Below are 24,858 nucleotides of genomic sequence, written 5' to 3' on the forward strand. Positions count from 1 at the left end.
AACACTGTAGGACCTAATTAGATCTCTTATCTGCAAACTGAACATGCAAATGAACGAAGAGAGCTAACTCCAAGCCCAACAAACTAGAAACCGACTGAAAGCTGAGGAGAGGCTCCTGGCTCATTGCAGGATCTGTCCAAATGCTGACAAAAGGTCCATAACTGATCACGGGTTTTACAATTTCTGTACACCACACCGTCACACCACACTTGGAACTTTCCACCCATGTAGAAACTGGCAAGCATTTAGGCAAATGCACAAACATCTCAGCTAACTGCTGTTACAGGCTTTTGGTTTTTGCCTTTTTGTTTTACTTTTTAACTTTTATGTGGTATTTGGGGTTGAATTTGGGGCCTCCCATATGCAAAACAACCGCTCTACCACTGAGCTACACGCCTAACAAGGACAGGGTCTCACTGAGTTCTCTTGCTGGCCTTGAACTCATATATTCTGGCTTTGGCCTCCCAAGGAACTAGGATTACTGATGCGTGCCACCAGCCCTGGACTGTTTTATTATTTTATGTTTAATAGATGTTCTGCCAGTATCTGTGCACCACATGTATGCTGAATGCCCAAGGAAATCAGGAAAGGACATCCAATCCCCTAGAACTGGAGTTAGGAACAGTTGTGAGCCAACATTTAAGTGCTAGGAGTCAAACCTGGGTCCTCTGGAAGAGCAGACAGTGCTCTTAACAGTTAAGGGATTTCTCTTAACCCTTGTTTTTATTATTTTTAAATTATGATTTGACAGTTACATGAAAAAGTTAGGAGAATTACGTTCATCAAGTATGTCTCCTTTTTATTTCCTGAGCATCAAATTCAAGAACCATCAGCATGGCTGAAAGTCTGCAGGGCACAGGAACAGCAGGCAATCCATAAAAACCCTCTAAAAGCCGTGTGTGTGTGTGTGTGTGTGTGTGTGTGTGTGTGTGTGTGTGTGTGTGTAGGTATGTATTTAGTGTGTGTATTTCATGGTCTGTGTGTGAGTTCACAGGACAGTCCTGTAACTGACCTGCCTGGCAGGAATGAATACATTCTAGAGAGTCAGGAACTCTCTTCTTCAGCTAATTAGACTGTTTAAGGAATGAATCCAAGAAATTAGTACTTCCTCTCCTGCAGACAGGAAATGGAGGACGCCCTGTGGGTATTTAGAGGAGGAACCTGTCTCTAGGAGAGTTACAACTTGGGGAGAAGATGACCTTCCAGGGAAGACTCTGCTCAGACAATGGTGGGCCAGAGACCACGCCTTAAGGCCTACCCTCACCTCAGTACCTCCTGCAGATAGACTGGGGAGCTCACAGGAGCTCCCTGGCCCTCTTCCCAAAGTGGTCACGCTGAAAAAAACTGCTTTCCACTATTAATTTGGCTCCTTTAGTTGGCTTACTGAGCCAAACTTGGCATGTTGGAGTGTAGGCTGTGACCCCCTAAGTCTGGTAATAACGTTCCAACCTTTCTGCACCCAGCATCATGTAACAGAATTTAAGTTGAAAACAAACTCTTCAATTCTGCCTGCTACAGACTGGGGCAACTGATGCTTAACAGTTGTTTAGATGATGATAAAGCATAAGATATGTATATATGCTATACATTTGTACATTTCTAACTGGCTTGTCTTTTCCTCTCGATTCCAGGACAGGAAGGAAATGAAATCTATTCCCTAATTGAGGCTCTGTGTGGATCACCCATAGAGTGTCTACAATGCAGGTGGCCCCACCCTCGCCACCTCAGGGCAGAGAACTCTTAACAATTCCTATCTCTACTGAAACTGCTTTAACCAAAGATTTCGCCTCATCTGACATAATCTTGTCTCTTTGCTACTTACTAGTCTGAATGCCCTCTAGGACTCTTTCTCTGCCCTGTGGACTGTTTCTGTGGCCACTGTTGTTTTTATTACTCTTTTGCAGGGAGAGGGTGACAGGGACTCTATAGCTTAGGAACAACCCAAGGAGAGGTCTGAATTCCCTGCAATCCTCCTGCCTCTGCTTCCCAAGTGCTAAGATTTCAGGGACCAGCCAGCACACCCATCTTGAGGTCTTCCTTTCTGAAGTTTATTTTAGAGGAAAAGGATTTCAGATAAAGATTTTTCTCAGAGTCCATTAGTCCCTGCCAACATTGTCCGACATGGCAAGTGGGGGGGGGGGGTCCCCATCCTTGGTTTCTCCCTGAGAATCCCTGTTCCCTCTGATCAGGTTTCCTTTCTATTACAGCGGTTATTAACTGGGATTTTAACAATCTGTATTCATATTTTCCTCAACGACCTCAAAGTTTTTTACATGCTTTAGTTTGGGGTACTTTGTTGTTGTAGCTGGGGGTTTTGCTGGTTTTGCTTGTTTTCAGCACTCAAGATTAAACCTTCATGTGCTAGGCAAGCACTCTAACACTGCGCTCTATCTCCAGCCCTCTTCGTATTTTCTATTTGAGAAAGGCTCTAAGTTGCTCAGGGTGGCCTTAACCTTTCCGTCTTCCTTGCCTTCCTCCCCATGATTCATGTTTTAGCTTTTATTTTAAAAATAAATGAAATCTAGTAGAATTCATATTGCACATCAATGTTTGTCTCCTGTCGTATTTTTTCCTGCTTTCATCTTTGCAGTAGGCATTAATCCCCAGACTTTGACTTCGCTTGCAACAATGTCTAACAAGTAATGGGTTACTTACTGACCCACAGGCAAAGACCCTTTACCAGTGAGTTCTCCCCCTGCCCCCTGCTTCTCACCTCCAACTGCCACAAATTCTACCTACTCATAGGAAATCAGTTGAGTTTCTAGGGCCCACAGGCTCAGAGTGCAGGCGGCACATGTGATTTCCGTGATAAACACTGCTTTCTCTCGTCTCACCCCACTTAAAACTTTTTATAAAGAAGCTTTTGTTCTTTAACCTTCCAAGTTCCTGATTACAGCCACTGAATTTTGGATAAACCAGAACGTCTGGAGCCAGGAGCCACAGTATTTGGGAAGTCACACACACTACTAACTGCGGGAGCTGGCACAAATCAAAAGGATGGAAGGTTTGGAAGGAAGCTGGGACCATTTGAGAGCTTGTCCTTTAAAAAAATGAACATTTCCAATGCAGCACGAGACCCCAGTCTCAGGAGTCCGCACTGACAGGGTCCTGACACTGAGGGCGCAGGTGGCCCAGCATCAACTGGAAGGCTCTCAGCCATCTTTTTCTTCCCAGCTTCTGATATGCTTATTTTCAAATCAGTGCCCTTCCCTTCCCGGAGAGAGATCCCGGCAGGAGCTGTTTGGCTTAGAACATCTTCTGGCCCTCTGCCAACACTGTGAAATCAAGGGAAGACTGGACAACACGCACTCCCTCCCCCATAGTTTGTTCTATTTTTAAGGTGGGGGAGGGCAGGATTGGGATACCTGCCAGGCTTCCCAGGAAGTCAGAACCTAAAGAGCTGAAGGTTCTTCTCACCTCCAAATCAACAGGCCACGGGGAAATCCTTGGTGTGCAGAGAAGCGGCTGAGGCAAGCCTCAGCAGCCTCCTACCTTGTGCTTTTCCTTCCTGTTTCCCACAAAGTATTAAGTGGGGTCAGAGAAGATGAAGAGCCACTCAATGGGTTCAGAAGACTTACTCCATTTAGCTGAAGAACCAGAATCAAATCCCAGCCCCAACTCTTCCTTTAAACACTGGTAGCACATTTTATTGTGTGCATAAGTGCGGATTTTTGTGTGTGTCTTCAGGTATGCACATGTGTGGGAGGCAGTCCCAGGTCTTTTCAGTGGCCTTGGTTGAAAAGAATACAGCCTGGCCAGGCCAGGAGTGATGGCATACACCTTTAATCCCAGGTGGAGCTCTGTGAGTTCCAGGACAGCCAGAGCTACCTAATAGAGAAACCTTGCCTCTAAAAAGGAGGAGGAGGAGATATTCTCTCTAACCTACAAATTCTATATCGCAGGTATAAGAATGCCTCGATTGCCAGGTGATCATATAGTTTAAGTGAGATAATGCCTTAACTGTACCTAGTATAGCACACAATACATGCAGCTATGTGTAACAAACCACTTAATGACCATCAATCACTTTGTAACGTGACACTGCCATTCCCAACCAAAGCAGAGCCTGTCTCTCCCTTCATCCATCTGGGCTGGCCTTGCCATCTCTCCACAGAAGACGGGAGAAGGGAGAGGGTGACGGTTATAGGGCAGGGGCAGCCTTGTAGTCACTCTGTCTGCCCTGCATGCTCCTCGACCGTTGTGCTGGCCGTGAAGCCATGAGAAGGAAACTGAGGCTGGAAATTGCAGTTGGCAGCCAACAGTTAGAACCAACCACATCAGTAGGCCATCTGGAATCTTCCAGTCCAGTGACCCCCCTAATGCGCACAATTCCTGAGTCTGTACCCCGCAGAGGAACTTCCTAGCCACCCCCTATATCTCAAAAATAAGAAAACGTTGTTTTAAGTTGCTCAGTCAAGAATGGTGATCCCTGTGGGGTGGCACATGAAAACTTGCAAGGTGGAATCAGGAGGATCAGGAAAGCAAGGTCATCCTTGGCTACATAGGGAGCCCAAGGCCAACAGAGGCTAGCAGAGAGCCTCTCTCAAACCCAAATAAAATAGAGCTTGGCCTTTAATCCCACCACTGGGGATGCAGAGGCCAGCCAGTATGTTCCAGGCCAGTCAAGGATACAGAGCGAGACCTTGTCTTTAAAAAACCAAATATATATAAAACAGTGCTTTGTACTAGAAGTCCTTTCCTTAGCAAGAAATGTCACACCTACTTCTCTGGCAGCCCCAAATCATACAATCTGGCAGTCTGTATCTAAATCCATCAGCATCTAAGTCCTTCTTTTTCTCCTAGGCCTAAAGGCCCTGAAGCTCATCTACATTATGATCTGATCTGAGTTGGGTAGCTTAGTTAAGAAGACATCTCACAGCAAAGAAAACAGCATGAAGAGACAGCCCACAGAAGGGAAGAACATCTCTGCTAGCTATACTCTAACAGGGGACTCTAATAGAATATACAAAGAACTCAAGCCGGGCGTGGTAGAGCACGCCTTTAATTCCCAGCACTGGGGAAGCGGAGGCAGGCGGATCTCTGTGAGTTCAAGGCCAGTCTGGGCTACAGAATGAGCTCCAGAACAGGCTCCAAAGCTACAAAGAGAAACCCTGTCAAACAAACAAACAAACCCAAAAACAAATACTAAGATATCCAATCTATAAATGTGCAAGTGAGGGGTTTGGGATTTAGCTCAGTGGTAGAGCACTTGCCTAGCAAGCGAAAGGCCCTGGGTTCGGTCCTCAGATGGGAGGAGGGGGGACAACAAAAACTTCATCTCAGCCAGGCAGTGGTGGCGCACGCCTTTAATCTTAGCACTCAGGAGGCAGAGCCAGGTGGATCTCTGTGAGTTTGAGGCCAGCCTCATCTACAGAGAGAGTTTCAGGACAGGCTCCAAAGCTACACAGAGAAACCTTGTCTCGGAAAAAACAAACAACAAACAAACAAAAAACCAAAAACATGCAAGTGAATTGGACAATTCTCAAAAGAAGCACAAATGGCCAGGAACTATATGGGGGACATGTTTGGTCATCAAGGAACTGCAAATCAAAACTCTAATGAGAGCCATCTCGGCCCAGTCGTTAAGCTCTCCTCAAGAACACAAATAATAGAAGGTTGTCAGGACCTGGGTGACGTGGGAGTAAGGAACTCACACTGCTGAGGGAATGCCAATCAGTGAGGCCACTGAGAGAATCAATATGAAGGTCCCTTAAATGCCCAATATTAGAACTACCACCTGACCCTGCCATACCACTCCTGGGGATATACCCAAAGGAATCTCAGTCAGCATACCACAGAGACAGGCTGCACCCCCAGGTTTACAGGCAACACTAGTCACAACAGCCGATTATGGAATCAGCTGAGGTGTCGTCCATCGACAGGCAAAGGAAGAGAAAACGATGGAGTTCTAGTCAGTCATAACAAAGAACAAAATTACCATCTGCAGGAAATGAGTGAGACTATAAACTGCCATGCTGTGTGAAACAAGCCAGGTTCAGAAAGACAGATCCTGCGTGTTTTCTGTCCTGTGCGGAATCTAGTTATTTGTTGTTTAATGTAAATGACATGGAAGCGGAAGGGGCAAGAGGAAAAACTACTTGGGGGAAAAGAACTAGCTTCAGGAGGGGAACAAAGGAGGGTAAGAAGTGGGGAAATGACAAATATTACATATTTTATCAAGTGTGGAACCCACAATTTATAAACATGTAAATGGCAACTCTGTCTTAATTAGCATGCAGCACGGTGGATTTCATTCTGACATCTTCATGTATGCCTATCATTGTTCTTTGATCACATTCACCTCCCAGCACCTTCTTTTCCTCTGCTCCACCCCCCTAGTCCTAGAAACAGGACTACTTGAGAAAAAATAAACTTTTTTAAAAAATAAAACAATAAGACCTCCATGGATTATACACATTCTTTAGGTAGTCTTTTATTCTGCTACCTAAGGGCCACTTAAAATCACTCAAAGTACTGAGTACAGTTTTTCTAATCTCTTCCTGTGAGACTGACTGCCTTCACCTAAGGCCAGATCTAGCCACACTATTAGCCAAGGAAGTTGACATTTACCGACCTGATTCAGTGTCCAGTGTGGAACCCGTCAGGTAGTCAAGCAAAATGATGTGGTTGGCGTTCTTGATTTTTGCTGTTGAGACAGGATCTCTCCACACAGAGCTGGAAGTCCTGGAACTCACTATATTGACCAGGCTGACCTTGAATTTACAGAGATCAGCTTGTGAGATTAAAGGTGTGTGCCACCACACCCCACTGATGTGTTTTTGTTTGTTTGTTTGTTTTTGTTTGTTTGTTAACCACTTCATAACCTAGTGGGTTAACATGCAGGCCAGAGCAATGTTTCACTCACGTCACACATTTCACTTCACATGGCCTCAAGTTTAACTACAAATCTCACATTTGGATTCATGACACACAGTGAATCATGCAAAAGGAACTAAGCATGGCCCACAGCCTCCATCACAAAGGGCTGTTCTGAAAGCCTGGCTTGATGATGCAGGTCTGTAATTCCAGCTACCTGAGAGGCTGAAGAGGAGGATCACAGGTAGGCTCTGCCTGGGCTACAGAGATCTGCCCTAGGACGCTGTTGCTCAGACAAGCATTTGGTGACTATGCGTCCAGAAGCTCAGACCCATCCCTCACCCCACCCCCCAGCACTTCTGAGTCGTCAGTTTCCCCAGCTTTATGAACTAGGGTTGGGCTAATATATAAAAGAATCACATACTGTGTACTACCTTGTGAAGAAAAGCTATCCAGGAAGAGTGTCACGTTGCTGTTTATTTTGGTCATGTGTCCCTTTAGGTCCTGTTAAAGCTATTTCTGGGTTAAGCCTATGAACTTACACCTCACCCCACTGACTTTTACGGAGCGCCCTGGCTAGCACTGGAGAACTTGATCTGAAATGGCATCAGAAAGCCAAGCCACGAGGTTTTACTGTATGAAGCACAGATGGTTGGTGTGAACATAGCCTCTGCAGATACGGTGTTGCCTCGAGTAAAAACTCAAAGGAGAAATTTGTGTTGTATAGGTATGGGGTGTGGGGGGTGTCACACATGTGAAAGTGTGTGTGGAAACCACGAGTCTTCATTCAGTGTTTCCTCAAATACTCCCCACCTTGTTTTCAAAGACCACACAGCCCGCTGAAACTGGAGCTCAGTGAATAGCTAGGCTAGCTGGTCAGAAAGGCCCTGGGATCCTCGGAACCAGGAACAGTCCAAGTTCTCTGGTCTCCCTGTGCAGTATCCTTGTTGGTCACTGGAGTACTACCAACCAGAGCTGGGAGCAAGGAGAGAACAGGACTGCAAAGTACACAAGGCAGCTTTACTCACACCTCACTGCTTTTATGTTTTCCCCCTAAATTTAGTTTATGTTGCTATAGTGTATATATATTTTCATGTTGTCCCAAATCCCTTCTTCTCCGCCCAGCTCCAATGCTGTGACTGATCTCAGGGCTTTGATATATGCTAGGCATATCACACTCCTGAGCTACATCCCAATCCACGTATTCCTTTGTTGTTGTTGTTGTTGTTGTTGTTGTTGTTCGAGACAGGGTTTCCCTGTGTAGATTTGCACCTTTCCTGGAACTCACTCTGTAGCCCAGATGGGCCTCAAACTCAGAGATCCGCCTGGCTCTGCTTCCCGGGTGCTGGGATTAAAGGCGTGCGCCACCACCGCCTGGCTGTATTTCTTTACTTATGACAGGGTCTCATATAGCCCATTCTGGCCTCCAACTCCTTACAAAGCACAGACTGTTGGTGACTCCTGATGACCCTGCCTCGGCTTCCCAAGTGCTGTGATTATGTGCCACCACAGCTGGCTTCCTCTTTACCCACTTTTATTTTGAGACTTAGGTCTCACTAAGTCCCGAGGCTGGCTTCAAACTTGCAATCCTCTTGCCTCAGAGTCCTAAGTACCTAATGAGAATGTACCACACATGGTTGGGAAAACATTTATTATCCTGGGCCATAAGGAGTCATTATCAAGCCCTCCAAACCCACAGTGTCTGAGGGCTTGCTTCTAAGACGAGAATCTAGGAGTTGCCAGAAGGCTGCCTTCGCTTCAGGGATAAGTCCTCCCTCCTGGCCTCCCACCCCAACCTTTATCTTGCCCTACAGCACTTCATTTTTCTACAAAACACAAAAGTAAGAAATCTTTTCAGTAACACACAGGCTTTCAAAAATCTGAAAAGCGGACCTGGAGGGATGGCTCAGTGGGTAAAGAGCTGCTGTGCCGTCACGAGGACCTGAGTGAGTTAGGATCTCCAGCCTCCTCCCACCTCCACCCCCACCTCCGCCCCCACCCTCACCGGGGGTGGCTCCCACCTGCAGAAACAGGAGGATCCAGGGGCTTTCTGGCCAACTAGTCTAGCCAACACTGAGCTCCAGTTTCAGCAGGTGATGCTGTCTTTAAAACCTAGGTGGAAAGCACCCGGTGGGCATGAGAGAGCCCATGCCTTTAATTCCAGTCTGCAGAGGCAGGTGGATCTCTGAGTTTGAGGCCAGCCTGGTCTACATAGTGAGTTTCAGGACAGCCAGGGCTACAGAGTGAGGCCCTGTCTTTAAAAACAAACAAACAAGGTGGAGAGTGCTTGGGAAAGACATGGATGTGGATTCCTGGCTTACACACACACACACACACACATACACACACACACACACACACACACACACACGCGCGCGCGCGCGCGCGCGCGCGCGCGCACACACTCACACACATACATACACACACACTCACACACACTCACACATACATACACACACACATACACACACTCATACACACACACACACTCACACACACACCTACATATACACACACAACAAATTTTAAAAAAAAAGACAAAGGATATTGCTCAATCTGAGCAAAGCTGTAATCTTTATGAGTCCTTAAAGAAGCTTTAACAGGGGGCTGAAGACATGGCTCAGTGGTAAATAGCACTGGCTGTTGGCTGTTCTTCAGGGGGACCTGGATTCAATTCCCAGCACCCACATGGCAGCTCACAGCTGTCTGTAACTCCAGTTCCAGGGGATCTGATACCTTCACACAAATGCACATAATTTTTTTAAAAAAGCATTAACAAATGACAAAATTTGACTAAATTCATGTGCCCCAGTATTTTTACATGTATTAGAGCAAGCATGTTAATCCAGCAAGACTAGTTTTAAAAACTGTGTCCCATTTTAAAAATGCAACACTCTGTCTAGGGGGCTTTTACATTTAATTAAAAAAACTAAAAATTCAAGGGGGCGGGGGGAATGGCGCACGCCTTTAATCCCAGCACTTGGGAGGCAGAGGCAGGCGGATCTCTGTGAGTTCGAGGCCAGCCTGGGCTACAGAGTGAGTTCCAGGAAAGGCACAATGCAACACAGAGAAACCCTGTCTCAAAAAAAAAAAAAAAAAAAAAAAAAAAAAAAAAAAAAAAAGCCCTAAAACTTCATCAGTTAAAATTTCTTTTTGCTGCCATTCCATTAAGTAAATACATAGCAGCACGAAAGGCATCTTCAACGCTGTCTATACACACTTTCCTTTTTCTCGTCCTTTGTAGTGCTGGAGGCTAAATGCAGAGGCTTAAACCGGGCTGTGTCACCCTACTGTGTTCATTCCCAGCCCCCCAAATATATCTCTCAGTGGATTCAATGGTAAAAACTAAGTAAAATGAACTTGACCAAGATCGTTTCTCCTTATCCCCCAAACTGAAAGTCAAATGAAAGCCAGTATAGACAGCTAGTTGGTGTATAGTTGTTTCTAGAATCCAGGATCCAAAACTGGGCTCACGGGAGTCGCTGGGCAGATACCCAAAGTTAGGGGAGGTGAGAGATAATATTAGTGAAACCAGAACTGGAAGCATTGGACAAATGCCAGGCAGATGAAACCGGGTGAACTCAAACACCTAAAAAATGTCACCTGCAGTAAAGAACGGCACATAAGGAATCCAGATGCTTCAAAGAGGGGCTCCAACTAGGTCGAATGTCAATGACGAAAGCACGAAGTCACTAAGCAACGGGCTAGGGTGGACTCTGATACCTGTGTCCCTTTTTCGGTAGGCTTCATTTCACCGGCGGAGAGAAGTGTCAAGGTGTTAGGTGTTGGGAATCAAATGTTAATTGTGATGAAAAAGGAAATCAAAAACCCAAAGAAGAGTCTCGGCCCTTAGTCAACTCCAGGGCACACATTAGAATTCGCTGCCTGACACTGGCCGAGGCAGAAACTTGAATTTGATCATGGGTCATGAAATAGGCCTCTGAGGAAGTCCTGATAGCCTCGCTGTGTGATAAAAGAGAATGAGAAAACTGTTCCAATTCTTGGTGAGGCCAGCAGCCAACTTCTTACTGAGTTCAAACACCAAGGGAGGCTTAAAAACAACACAACACACTCCCTGAGCTTCGCTCAGAACCCCTCAAAGCCAGGAAGTAGGAGCCTCCTACTCATCTTCCCACATCTAAGCCCCCGCGCTGCCCGAGGCAGCCCGCAGAAGAGGACATGACCTAAATCCATCAGCTACTTTGTTCAGGGCCATTTATTTCTTCACTCTGCGGAGAGAAAGCCGCTGCTCCAAAGAAATCTGCTTTGAAATCCAAACGCAACTTCCTTTCCACACTTCTTCCTCCTCCTGGCCCTTCAAAAGCAATTGCTTGGCTTTGCAGTAAAAGGGACAAAGTGGGAAGTCCCTGTTCCCATCTTCCCCATCCAGCTGCCTTGCGTCTGTATGAGTCTCATACCCTCACAAACCAGATGAGTTCCCACACGCTCTTCTGTCCCCATTGACAGATCCAGACAGCTCTCAATCACCTCCCCCAGCATCTCCACCTCCACCCCACCCTGACCCCCAATAAACATGGCTTTCCATTGATTAAACAAATAGGGGACTGGAGGTGAGGAGTTCCTAAAAACTCAGACTAGAAACAGAGTAAGAACAAAACTTGCTTCAGACACTCATGTACTTATTCATGTTCTGGGTCTCAAAGTAAAAATGCACTTTCTGACGTCCTTAGCCCCAGAAGTTTGGAACATTGCTTCAGACAGGCCTAGGACATCGGTCCCATTGTTCACCAGCTCCCTTCTCCCATGTGGTTCAAGCTCGGAGCAGATGTGCAGCTATCTTACTGGGGGGGGGGGTATTTTCAAGAACAGTGGCCTTTTACACTACTTTCCAAGCTCCTTATGTCTCCACGGGATTACCTCTTCCTAAATACACCCATGTTATCTGAGCCAAGAAACCCCTTTTCTAGTTCCACTTTATCGGAGCTTCTCCGGCCTGGGATCCGCTGGCTGCACATCCAAGGCCTTCCACGGAACTACAGGCCTCAGAGCAGCAGGGCTCGGCTTCTCAGTGTGCCACCTTTCATCCTTCAAAGAAAAGCACTGCCAAAGTACTTCAGGTTTCCTTATAAAAGCACCTCTTTCCTGATGTGATGTATTCATACAGAGAGCACCATGGCCAGTGTCAGGTGAATATAGCGGTCCCTATCACCCAGTTCAAGTGTGTTTATCCATCCCAAGGACACACGGTTACTCCACCTCCACACGGCTCTCCCTTCACAGGGGCAAGTGGACATAGGGAAGCACGAGGAAACTGCACTTGCTGGGACACCTTCCCTGCTCAAGGATGATGGTGCGAGCTATCCAACATAACTCTCATAACTCTACCCTCCAGGCTGCCCACCCCTGTACATACGCCCACTATTCTGACGAGTTCACCACCTTCCTCAAAAGAAACACCGCCGTTTTCTGTATCTCATGTCCACAGCCTAACTAACCCTTCACGGTCTTCTTAACCTCCCAAGCGATACTCAAGCTCAAAAGATAAGATAAAGAACATTAACTTGGAAGCAGGTGGGGGAAGATTTGAGGTCTGAAGGGTTTCTCATGAACTCAACTGTGTGGTGTCCTCTAATAAATGCAGGGCTTTGAGAAGAATGCAGACATGCCAGGTCTCCTTTAGAGCACCAAGGGAGCTGAGTGAACAGGTCTGATGACTATAACACAGCTGCCCTTGATGGTGAGGGACAATAAATACTCAGAGAGTGACTGATCAACCTCAAGCCTACTCCGCTCCCTCCTCACTCCCCGGCAGCCCCTCTCCTGTTTCCCTTCGGAAACCAGGCTCTCTTGCCCATTAGTTATGTGAGGCCAGGAGGGCGGCCAACCCTGCCTACGGAGGTACCACTTCTTCCCAGTCCTTTGCAGGGAATGCTCTTACCTAGCTGAGCACTCCAGCAGGCCTTCTGAGAACTCAGTGCTCCCAGGGCCTCTGATGGCAATCCAAGGGAATCTCCCCGACGGAGATTTCAGGAAACCACACAAGGACAGGCCAACTTTTGCATCTTTCCTCTGTGGGTCTATTCAGAAAACCCTTAGCAAACGACCATCTTCTCTGGTGACTGATGTTCCAACCTTCTGACAACTGTCCTCCCTAGTCCCTTCCAAGTGAGTCTAGGACATGAGTGGTGAGAGCCGTAATTCTTTTCCCCAAGTGATGAAGGCTTTTACTGGAAGGAATAGAAACACAAAGCTACTAATAATGACTAAGCAACTGGGTCAAAGGCATCCAGCCCAAACAGATAAAACTCGTGCAAAATGACACAGTAAAGAGCCAAACACTGGACAGAGGCAGTGTGGTGAAGAGGAGGAGGAGGAGGAGGAGGAGGAGGAGGAGGAGGAGGAGGAGGAGGAGGAGGAGGAGGAGTTGCAGGGACTCAGAAGGGAGACAAAGAAGCACCTTCAAAATAAATTCTCTGGATCACCACATGGCATAGCAGAAGGGAAGCTCCACAAGCTAGCCTTTCAAGTTTGACATTGCGGGCACACGTTTCTAAATTAGTTTCATCCACACAAGTTAAGGAAAAGAAAAGAGAAAACATCTTTAACTTGATAGAGCACTTAAGAAACGGGAAGTGGGATTCCTGAATTTATTCATTTAGGAGCTTCTTATAAAGGTAAAGCAATGTTCCACCCAGCACGTGTTCGTACAGAAGCATTTCGCCATCCAAGATCCTTTCCTCCCTCAATTTCGGGACCATGTAAAGGTTTTGCTAAATACAAAGACAGACTTGTGTCTACTCTAAACACATTAATTCCCACCATCCACACAAACTCTTCCACACTGCCTCCAAACTGGTATCTGAATTAATTTAAACATCAAAGATCACTTTTTAATATTTCGCAATTTTACATACACGTTCCCACGGACTCGCAAATGCAATGAAAAACAACAACAACAACAACAACCACACAGGCCAGCAAGTGACCCTTAAATGAACATGAACAACTCAAAACTACTTTCACAGAGGCTTCCCGACCATCTCGGAAAGGTGGGAAAAATCAATACTGGCATTAGAGACCCTATTTCCTGACAGGGTAAACCAAGGCACTTAGTTTAATCAACTTGCCAGTGGTTATTATATAGTGCTGAAAAGAAAAACCAATTCCCCCTCCACTAGACTTCAGCACTTGGGGTTGCTAAAAATGGGACCCACTTGAGAACCGCAGGGGTAAATAAAAGCTACTTGTTTTAGAAAGAGGCTGGGGTGGAGGGGGGAATGCCACTTGATGCGCCCGACTGTGAGCTGGGTCTCTTGAAAGAAAGCGTCCCCTGCAGGCCCAGAGGTTGCACCCACCCGCTTTGGGCTCAGACCCCTTAGGCGCCGCTAGCCAAGCAGAAAGCCCGGACGGACCACCGGACCGAGCAGCCCGCAAGAGTGGATCTCGGGGCGGCGCGGGGGGCCGCGGGGCCCGGGACATCATCTGCTCCAAGCCACGCGTCGCGGGGCCGGCCGGCGGCAGGAAGGATGCTGCGCCGCCGCACACCTGCCGGAGCCTCCCGCGCGCTCCCACCCGCCTCGGGCGCCCGAGCTCGGCCGCCTTAGGCCGGTGCGCCGCGGCGCCGTGCCCGAAAGCTGCGCTGGGGCGAGGCCGCCCTCCTCCCGGATCCCGTCCAAACGGCGTCACCTGTGCCGGGTCCCGGGATGACTCGCGCGGGCGGCGGCTGCGCGGGGCCGGGAGAGCGCCGCGGAGCTCACAGGCGCCTGGTCATCCGGCCCGGCCCGAGGGCTGCGGCGGCCGGAGCCACGCGCGAGATGCTCGCGGGAGAGCCGGGGACGCCTGGAGGAGCAGTCGCCGAGGCTCGCGCCGCCGCTGCCGCCGCGCCCGCCCGCCCGGACTGCGGGCTCGGGTTACCGCAGAGCGGCTCCTTAAAGGGGCCGCGGCCGCTCGCACTCGGCTGGCGCTCGCCGCGGCTCCGACCCCAGGCCAGAGTGGGCGGGGCCCGGAGGCCGCGCGTGGGGCCCACCTCCCCGCGCTGGAACTTCGGTCTCGGCGGGGGCTCGCAGTGGCCGAGCTCCGGCGGTGGGCTGCGATGGGAGCCCGAGAGCTCACCCTCGCCCCCGGGGGCCGGGAGTGTGTGGTTCGCGGGCTTTCCCAGCAAGTCACAGACCTCGCAAGTGGGGAGAAGTATGTGAGTCCGCCCCCGCGGCGGTCAGCGCCCTGGCTCGCCACGTAACCCAAAACCTTTCCCAGTGCTGAATTCTGCTTTATATGCCCAAATGCTGGGCAAGTGATCGGCATGTTTTGCTTATCGGGAAGGGGACGAAAGGGCAATCGCTTTTTTTTTTCCTGCCACGTCTGACATGGCCAAAGTCGAGCCCCGCCCCGTTCTGGTTTGAGGCTGCAGGTGCGTGCCAAACCGGGTAGGAGGCGTGTGTGCAGAAGAGGCGTGTTGTCTCCCCAGCAGCCTCTTCCCAAACCTCTGGAGAACACCCTTGAAGGGCCCGCAAGCAGTCTGCGAGTGTAGCTCCTGCCTAGCATGCCCAAGGCCCTGGATTCTATTTCCACGTAACAAAAATGGATACATGAGCAATCTATCTACATCCGGGACCCCCCCTGTGTTCATGGTGTTTAAGTAGGACTGGACATTTTTATACAGGCTGAGTATCCCAAGTTGCCAAATTCATAAACTTGTGCTTTCTGATCTGCTGTATCAACCAGACAGAATTGCCTGGGAGGAAATAATAATAATAATAATAATAATAATAATAATAATAATAATAATAATAATAATGAAAAAGCACATATAAGCTCTATAATTTGCAAAATGCAGTCACAAATCCTATTTTTGGAAAGAAGTAAGTTCTAAATAAATGGAATCATTTAGAAATTCCACCACTAATGACGTAGGGCAGTTTTGAGAAAGACAATAAAGCTTATTATTTGACCTAATATGTACACACACAGCGACACATCTGCTGCCGAATTAGGCCAGAAAATGCACACATAACATCACATCACATAACATGTATTTATATTCAACAGGAAAGTAATAGAACTGAAATCCTATTTATTAGAACCTAGAATTCCTTTTAGTAGCGCTGTCTTCAGCTAACTGACCTCACTGAAGCTCAATGTCTTCATCTATATAAATGGAACAGCAATTCAGTTATTTCTGAAAGCCCCAGGTGTTGGCCCGGAGAAAAACCTCTAATCGGCGACAGGGTCAGAAACACAACCAGGAAGACTATGCAAGCTATCCCCCACGTTCTGCCCAAGACACTCAGAGCATTCCAGGACAGCAGCGCTGTGGCCACACCTGTGACATTATGGATACTTCACAACCTGCATAGGCCTTGACTGTTTTGCTTTGATCCATAGCTGCTCCATGTACTCACGGAGCTCTCTCATAACTCTGTGGGCTTGTGATGGTTATATGCAGATATCTGCGGTGCCAGTCCAGATAGGACAAATTTCACAGTGCTATCTCCGGAGTCAGTCATCTACAGGCACTCGCCTCGCTTATCATTGTGGGTTGTCAGTTGCTCTGTTCACCCCTGATAAATGCACCATCATTACCTTTGACATCTATAATTCAAGCAAGCCAAGCAAGCCTACAGGAATACACTGGATGTCTCACTGTTCCTTCCTATTAGGCCTCTAGGAATGCATCACCAACTGCAAGAGTGTACTGAGATCATACGTAGTGACTATATTAAGGACAAAGTCTGGGATCTGCAAAGAGTTCAGAAAATACTAGTTGAATCTCAAAACTTACTTTTCTCGACCTCTCCCCGGAGACAGTCTCAGGTATCCCAGGCTGGCAACTAATTCATACAAGATTCACTGTAATACACACCCAGCTTGAATGTTAAAACTTTTAAACCAATTTAAAAAATGACTTTAGGAGAGAATATCAACTGAATGTTTTCTGAAATTTTTATGCAGTTTAATTTCTTTAGACAGTTCATTTCCTTTATTCACCTTAAATCCTAGTTTGGTGAATAAAGGAAACTAATGAAACTTCCTCAAAATTCTGTGTTTACTCTCTGAAGTCCTTCTGCACTCTTAATGTGGACATCAAGGCTAAGTTGTACTTTTAATGCTTTTGATCATAGAAACAGCTCAAGGGAAGTAAAAGTGTTTATTCATTTACTCTTAAAAAGAAAAAAATAGAGAAATTCCCTTAAATGCTGCAAATTTCCCTGATGAATTAGTTTCCCAAAAAAAAATCCTTACACTTCTAAATAGAGCTGATTGTAAAATTGAGGCTGGAAATGACTTTGTTTTTAAAATAGCAAGGTAGCTCAGGAAAAAGTGTCCAAAAACTGCCTCGGTTCTCCTCTGACTATTGGAGAGATGGGGCCTAAATGGTACCACACATTCCGATCAGAAAGTTTTGGCTAGAGCTAGGAATATGGCTCCGAGGCAGAGCTCTTGCCTGGCATGTACAAGGCCCTGGGTTCATCTGCAGCACAGGAGTGGGAGAGAGGAGGGGAGGGGAGGAGGGGAGGGGAGGGAGAGAGGAGGGGAGGGGAGGGAGAGAGGAGGGGAGGGGAGGGGAGGGAATGGGGGGGGGTTGTTGGTTCAGTTAGTAATAAGAATGAATAACTGCTTTAGAATTTTTAGGATATCAAGAATTTTTTTTTGCCAGACATCAAGTATTTGAAAGTACTTTCAACAGTGTTTTAGGAAGGAACTGTCTGAAAATACTAAGAAATGTTATCCCTGTGGGGGTGACAGTCTGGATAACTTTTGGGTTCTTTTTGCTTACATTGTATGCTTTTCTCACTGAATATATATGTATTACTTTTATTTCCATTTTATTTTAATAAAATTAATATATATATATATGAAATTTTTAAAGTTTCAAGTAAAAGCCATAGCCTGCCCACTTCTCACCTATCTTCAGCCCGGCCTCAACCCCTGCTTTGTATTCCCTATTTTCTAATACCATTCTTTTTTAAAGATTTATTTATTTATTTATTTATTATGTATACAGTGTTCTGTTTGTATATATGTCTGCACACCAGAAGAGGGCACCAGATCTCATTATAGATGGTTATGAGCCACCATGCGGTTGCTGGGACTTGAACTCAGGACCTCTGGAAGAGCAGTCAGTGCTTTTAACCTCTGAGCCATCTCTCCAGCCCCTAATACCACTCCTGTACAGTTTCTTGATTTTCAGTTCCAGGCGTTATTGACTGACATCTTGTCACTGTATTTGAGGATCTAGCTCTTTCCCACAGCACCATTGCCGCCACATCCCCCGACACCTGCCCTGCCCTTGCTCCCAAATTAGCCTCATCACAGTTGATAAACAGTAATTAAGGCTTACATCATCCTGACCAGGTGAACAGAATGCATTGCCAAGTAGAGTACGTGGTAACATTTTTCTTGAATGTTTCCCCTCTGGAGTTAATAACTGACCGTGCTTTATTTGCCTTTTAGAACATGTATCTAGCCAAAATGCTGTCCAAATTTCTTAACATATCCACCAAATACCCATGGGTAATGTCTTCTAACACCCAAACATGCCACTGACTTGACTCTGGTGTTGCTGAAGCACAGACTCAACACCACCTTGTTCGGAGAGGCACACAAGAAGCACACCGTCAGAAAATGTCCTTTTCCTGTTCTCAGTGGTGCTGAAACAGCTGATGTCTCCACAGTTCCTACGCCTCTCTGACTTCTTTTCTTCCTAGATTTTCCCATTATGCTTAAAAGTCTGAAACTTCCCAATAATGTATCTTAGAATGAGTCTTTTTTCCATTGGTTACATTGAACACTACAGGGTTTCCTTCAATCTTACCTACAATATTGTCTTTCATTTCCTTGAAATTCCCACCCCCTCCCTTTTTTTTTTCTTTTTGGTGAATTCTAGGTAGTAGTAGCATGTGTATGTAAAATGTACACTTATAAGCTTATTGAAATTTTTAAAGGAAAGAGCATGAGGGGAGCTATGGGGACGAGAAAAGAGGTTTATTGTCTTTTATTCTCAAATTCATTGCCCTTTCATCTGATTCTGAATCCAGGACTCACTTAAAAAGCTGGGTGTGTGCCTTGAGGCAGGGGGAGGGGCTTGGACCTGCCCCTACTAAATGTACCTCCCCAGGGGAGGCCTTACCTTCTTGTAGGAGGGATTGGGGAGGTGTCGGGAGGGGGAGGCTAGAGGGATGGGAGGAGGGAAGAGGGGACTCTTTGGTATGTAAAATGAATTTTTAAAAAAATTTTTTTTTTTTTTTTGGTTTTTCGAGACAGGGTTTCTCTGTGTAGCTTTGCGCCTTTCCTGGAGCTCACTTGGTAGCCCAGGCTGGCCTCGAACTCACAGAGATCCGCCTGGCTCTGCCTCCCAAGTGCTGGGATTAAAGGCATGCGCCAACAACGCCCGGCTTAAATTTTTAAAAATTCTTAATAAAAAGAAAAAAGCTGGGTGTGCCCGCACACCTGCACCCTCAGGGGACAGGAGAAGCAGGCGGATCCCAGGGCTTCACTGGCCATCTATTTTAACCAAAATGGCAAGCTCCTGCTTCAGTGAGAGGCTCTGTGAGGCAGAGCACAGGAGGGGAAAGACATCCAGCTTGACCTGACTTCTGATTCCATATGCATGTACACAGGTAAGCACACCCCCACCCAGAGATAACATGCACATATGCACACACGCACACACACAGTGGTCTTACTTGATCAACCTTCAGCTCTTATGTCTCAATAAGCTCTTGCCGACATCCCTGAGCCCTTGGGCTGTTCATGTCAAAGTATGCATGGCTCCTAGAAACCAGGAACATTTGTGCTTTCCTCCTCTGGTACTTAATCGGTGTTTTGCAATTAACCTTTAACTCAGTTCATTTCCTCCTGACCCAGGTGATGACCTCGCCCACTGCTAACCTTATCTCATCTGTACCTTACTGTCTGTCCTGTCTCTCCATGCTCCCAACATGTCTGACATCAACCCTACTGTCCACTAGCCGTGGAGAACTCTCTTGAGCTCCAGACCTACGTTCCTAGTGTGCTGGTATGTTTTCCCAGATCCAGTGTAGTAAAATATAGAACACATTGTCTCTCCTCTCCAGGTTCTTCATTCTTCCTCCCACATACTAGTCAGGTCCAGCTCTCAGGATCAGGTGAGATGGGGTGCATTCAGGGTAGCATGGTGGGTAAGCCATACTCTTCTTTCTCTAGCTTTCTCTGCTGTGGACGCATCGTGCCTCGAGTCATCCAACTCAGAGACTTCAATTGTTGGGGGCCGGTGAGAGAGAGGTGGCTGAATAAGTAAAGGCACCCGCTGCCAAGCCTGACAACCCAAGTTCGATCCCCGGAACCCACATGGGACTCCCGCAAGCTGTCCTCTGACTCACATGTGCTAGTCTCAGATTCACTTGATAGTTGAGGGTGACCATGAAATTCTGATCCACCTGCCTCCACTTCCAAGTGCTGGGATTACACGCAGGTGCAGCTATACCTAGTTTATGTGGTGCTGGGGACTGGACTCAGGGCTGCCTTGCATGAAATTCCTCCATTCTTGCTCAGACCTCCCTCTACCACCATACCCTACATGTTCATCCCAGGTCTCAGCTCCGTCTCCCCAAATGCAACTACCAGTCCCTCCAATAAACCTCTTTTCGTGTCCCCATAGCTCCCCTCATGCTCTTTCCTTTAAAAATTTCAACAAGCTTATAAGTGTACATTTTACATACACACATATTTTATTTTTACAAGTAAACTGGTATCATAGTGATGGATGCTCAAAATTATATCTTTCAAACCAGCTGTGGCAAAATAACTAGAACCTTGTGAAAAGAAATAAACACATAAAATCACACACACACATAGCCCATTGGGGCTGGCAAGATGGCTCAGCAGGTAAGGGTGCTTGCGGCTAAGACTGATAAACCTGAGTTCAATCCCTGGGACCCATGAGGGGAAAAACTGCCTCCCAGACGGTGTCCTCTCACCTTTGCTGGTGACGCAATGCCGGTTTTTACATCTCTTACTAGCAGTGGGACTTGAAGTAGGCTATGTCGACCTCAGTTATTTTATCTGAAAAACAGTGATAATAACCTTGAATAATTTTTTTTTTAAATAGATTTCACGAGGCTAAGACCTAACTTGAGTTTCTGTGGGAATTAAACGGAATCACTGAGCTCCAACAGTTTTGGGTATGGAAGCCAGATCTGGTCGTGCAGTCTCCTGGCTGCTTGGGAGACTGAAACAGGAGAACCTCAAGTTCCAGGCTGTGCTACAGAATGAGTTCGAGACCACCTGGGCAACATTGGGAGATCCAGTCTCAAAATAAAAGAGAGAGAGAGAGAGAGAGTCGAGTCGGGGATGGACCTCAGCAGCAGAGCGCTTGCCCAGCATGTGTGAGGCCTTAGGTTCAAGTCCACTACTGTGAAAGAGAAAAGGGTGAAGCAAACTACACTCAGTAAACACTGCCAAATCAAACCAACACTACTGGGCATACTGTCACTCAGTTAAGTCCTGTGAGGCTCACTTTTTGTCCATTCATGGGTATATCCAGGCAGCCAATCAGCCAACGTGTATTAAATACCAGTGTCTACTAGGTTGGGGTAGATCAACCATAGTCCCTGTGCTCACAGAGTTCCAGGCTAGCAGAGGAGACGAGAACTGAGACACACACGGCCAACCATGGGTTAAATGTATAGAATGTTTACGGAAAAAGAGGTCGGAGAGATGGCCCCGCGGACAAGGCGCATGCTGTGCGAGCAGGAGGAGGACCTGAGTTGGGACCCCCAGCACCCTTGGAGATGCAAAGGTGGGTGTGGCAGACTGCACTGAAGGCAGAGAGAAGGGATTCCCAGAGCAAGCTGGCTAGTTAGAGCTGGTCTTTTCAACCAGCTCTGAGTGTAATTCAGAAACTTGGCCTTGATGAATAAGGTGTGCAATGACTGAGGAAGACGTCTGACGTCAACTTCAGGACTACAAACAGATGTCTACAAGCGCAACCTACCACACACATGGAAACAAATAAATCACAAAATAGTTTGTGTTGAACCTATTCAAAGGGTGGCCAGAGCATCACTAAGGAAGAAGAGTGTGCTCAAAATTATTGTGCTAGACTAATATATGTGACTCTTATTTAATTGCACAGGAACTGAGTAATGACTGTTTATTCTGAGTACTTATAATGTATCAGGCAACACCAAAGCATCATATTACCCTTTTTTTTTTTTTTTTTTTTTTTCCGAGACAGGGTTTCTCTGTGTAGCTTTGGAGCCTGTCCTGGAACTCACTCTGTAGCCCAGGCTGGCCTCGAACTCACAGAGATCCGCCTGCCTCTGCCTCCCAAGTGCTGGGATTAAAGGTGTGTACCACCACCGCCCCATATTAACCTATTTTATAAATAAAAAGGTTTAAAAAAAAAAAAAAAAAAAAAAAACCACATGGCTTACAGAAGCCAGGCATTTCCAGAGATCAAGCAGTGGATGGGAAAGCCGCAGTTCTTTCCATATAACCATTTCTAGGAAACGGATAGCCATTTCCCAGTAGGAGAATAAAACACCGAGAGGTTAGATCTCACAAGAGAGACTGGCTAGAACTTGGGATTTTTAGCTCAAAGCCCAGGCAGATGTGAAGGAAGAAGTCTCCAGAAAGAGAAGGAACATGTAAATCCACAGAAGCATGGAGGGACCCAGAATATCCCCCCTGCCCTCGAGAGCCCCCCAAATCAGGAGTATACGACATACACTTACAGAAACGGCCGCAGAAGCCGAGGCCACTAAGGCGATGAGAGATTATTAAAAATAAATTATGCCACTCTAAATTATGTAGACTCTGCTCAGGAGATGAGAAGACAGTGGGGGGTTTTAGGCAATGGACTGAGGAGATAAAAAACTGAGAAGGAGGAGGCAGTGTGACCTGCTATGAGGCAGCAAGAGCTTGTGTGACTGAGAGGAAGATTGTTAACGTCAGACACACTGATATGGGCATGACCTTAGAAAAGAGAACCCTTGAGCTACAGTCTCCTCATCTACACATGACGACAATAATGATGTTTGCTAGAGGGACTGAAGAACCTAGGTGAGTGTCTGTGCTGTATTTCAGATCTAGTAGGCACTCAATGAACAATGGGAGTTATACTAACTTGTTTATTGCTATTACTATTGTGATGTAAATAGACTGAGACCCAGCTTTGGTCTTCTTGAAGGAAGGACAAATTAAAGACACTTGCTGGTGTTGTTTTACTGAGGTTGTTTAAAAAGCAAAATAATAAAATAAAATAGAATAAAAAGGTGCTTTGTTTGATTTGGTCAGACATTGTAGGTCAATCTGTATCAAACAGCAGAGTTTCAGGACCACAAAGCAGGTATCAGGAACATCATGATGTTAAGGGTTCAGTTAACCAAATACATCTTGTGTCCTACTATATGTCTCACACTGTTTAACTGATGTACATACCTGAGTGTACACACACACACACACACACAGAGAGAGAGAGAGTGAGAGAGAGAGAGAGAGAGAGAGAGAGAGAGAGAGAGAGAGAGAGAGAGAGAGAGAGTGTTAAGGAATCTTTTTCTTATAATAATAATTTATAAGGAATCTACAGTTTAAACAGGTTCTCACTGGGTAGCCTTAGCCTGCAACTCATTGTGTAGACCAGGATGGCCTCAGGTTCCCAAGTGCTAAGATTAAAGGCATGAACCACTGTGCTTGGCCCCTGGCCTTCTCTCTCATTTACAACACTTAACCCTTAGCTGTTTATATTACAACTGTAATCTTGGTTCTTATAGGAGTGGAGTCCCCAAGGTAAAGCTAAAATCAGATGTCTGAATAATTAACAGAATGTTTTAAAAATCCAACAAGAATTGTGTGATTAATTCCTCAAACCCCCTTTACAAAATTCCTCCTGTGCCTTTCCCAAAGCTAGCTAGCTATTATTATTTTCCTCCAAGTTATATTAACAGTACCTAAACTCAACAAATATTCTTAAAAGGGCCAGGTAGTAAATAGCTCAGGGTTTGTGAGCCAGATGGTCATTTACTAAGCTGGACGCCTAAGACCTAAAAGACAATACAAATTAATGTGTATGGCTGCCAATAAAACTTTATTTACAATAACAAGTGGCAAGCCTTCTGACCTGCCCTCTGTTCCTCATATTATAGTCAGGGAATGCTATTTCTAAATGTCACTCTTCTGTTTAAATACTAAATGATTTCCCATTGATTGCTCTTAGGATAAAGGTCAAATTTCTTAACCGGATAAACAAATTACCTCCATTAGCTTCCTTTCTGACCACTTCCACTTTCTAACTCATTTTTTCATCAATATCTATCTACTTTAAAATTCCCAAGTTCCAAGTTTTCTCTTCCTTCTACGCAACTGTAAATGATGCCTCCGATCTCTTTCTCATCAGCTGCACTCACCCCCACTCTCCCTCAGCCCCCAGCTCAGTTGATGTCACTCATCTATGTTATAGGTTACACATTAAATATGACTTCCCCCAGGAAGCCTTCAGCAACTCTTCTCACGCTCTCGGTGTGTTGAGATTGCTGGTTCATGGCATGAAGCTCCTATTAATCAGAATCTCTATGTATGACTGTGTACTCCCAAGCACTCAAAAAAAAAAAAAAAAATGATGAACACATAGGTTTTTTTAAAACTTAAGAGTAAGGAAGAAAGGGGGCAGTAGGCTGAAGATAAAGATGGAAGGTGTTCCTGGGGCCTAAATGGTAGATCATAAACTGGGATTGCTTGGTCTCTTTCTTTTTAAGGGAAGTTGCTGCTAGAACAGGCTGTCATGGTTTGCTCGGAGGCTTGGGAAGCATACATCCCGAGGTTTCCCAATACTGTCCAATACAAAGCAAATTTGGTCATTTTCCTCTCAGTGACCTTGGCTTGCATTTCTGACCAACACTCACATGTTAAATATCATGTGGTAGGCATAGGCCCCAGAGCTTGGTTTGAGTCTCTGTGCAACCCTCCCACTGACACTCCATAGACTCTCTTTGTTATTGATGCTTTACACCAACAAAGCTAATGCTGGATGGAGTGTCATGCAGAGGAACAGAACAATGGTGGTGCTGAGCTATGAAGGAAGAAGAGCCTGACTGTCTCCAGGGC

At 46.3% G+C, this 24,858-nt stretch overlaps 1 protein-coding gene across 9 annotated transcripts in view; it reads right to left on the bottom strand.

The window, feature by feature from the left end:
- The window catches only part of Tlcd4 (TLC domain containing 4), a 66,865-nt gene that overhangs the window by 34,628 nt on the left and 7,379 nt on the right, over positions 1-24,858 (bottom strand). For 2 of the 9 annotated variants that reach the window (XM_006977848.4, XM_042279811.2), the window contains 2 exons: positions 20,733-20,817; positions 6,575-6,713 (listed from right to left, as the gene is read on the bottom strand). The exons of 1 other annotated variant lie outside the window; for it this stretch is intronic. The gene's annotated coding sequence lies outside the window, so the exon portion shown is untranslated. Of the gene's footprint in view, positions 1-6,574; positions 6,714-12,715; positions 13,046-14,463; positions 14,662-14,947; positions 15,086-20,732; positions 20,818-24,858 lie in introns of those variants that run through there. 6 more of the 9 variants (XM_042279814.2, XM_042279812.2, XM_076574882.1 and 3 more) reach the window with 5 other exon arrangements.

The sequence above is a fragment of the Peromyscus maniculatus genome, chromosome 6, assembly GCF_049852395.1.
Source record: "Peromyscus maniculatus bairdii isolate BWxNUB_F1_BW_parent chromosome 6, HU_Pman_BW_mat_3.1, whole genome shotgun sequence".
NCBI classification, from domain to species: domain Eukaryota; kingdom Metazoa; phylum Chordata; class Mammalia; order Rodentia; family Cricetidae; genus Peromyscus; species Peromyscus maniculatus.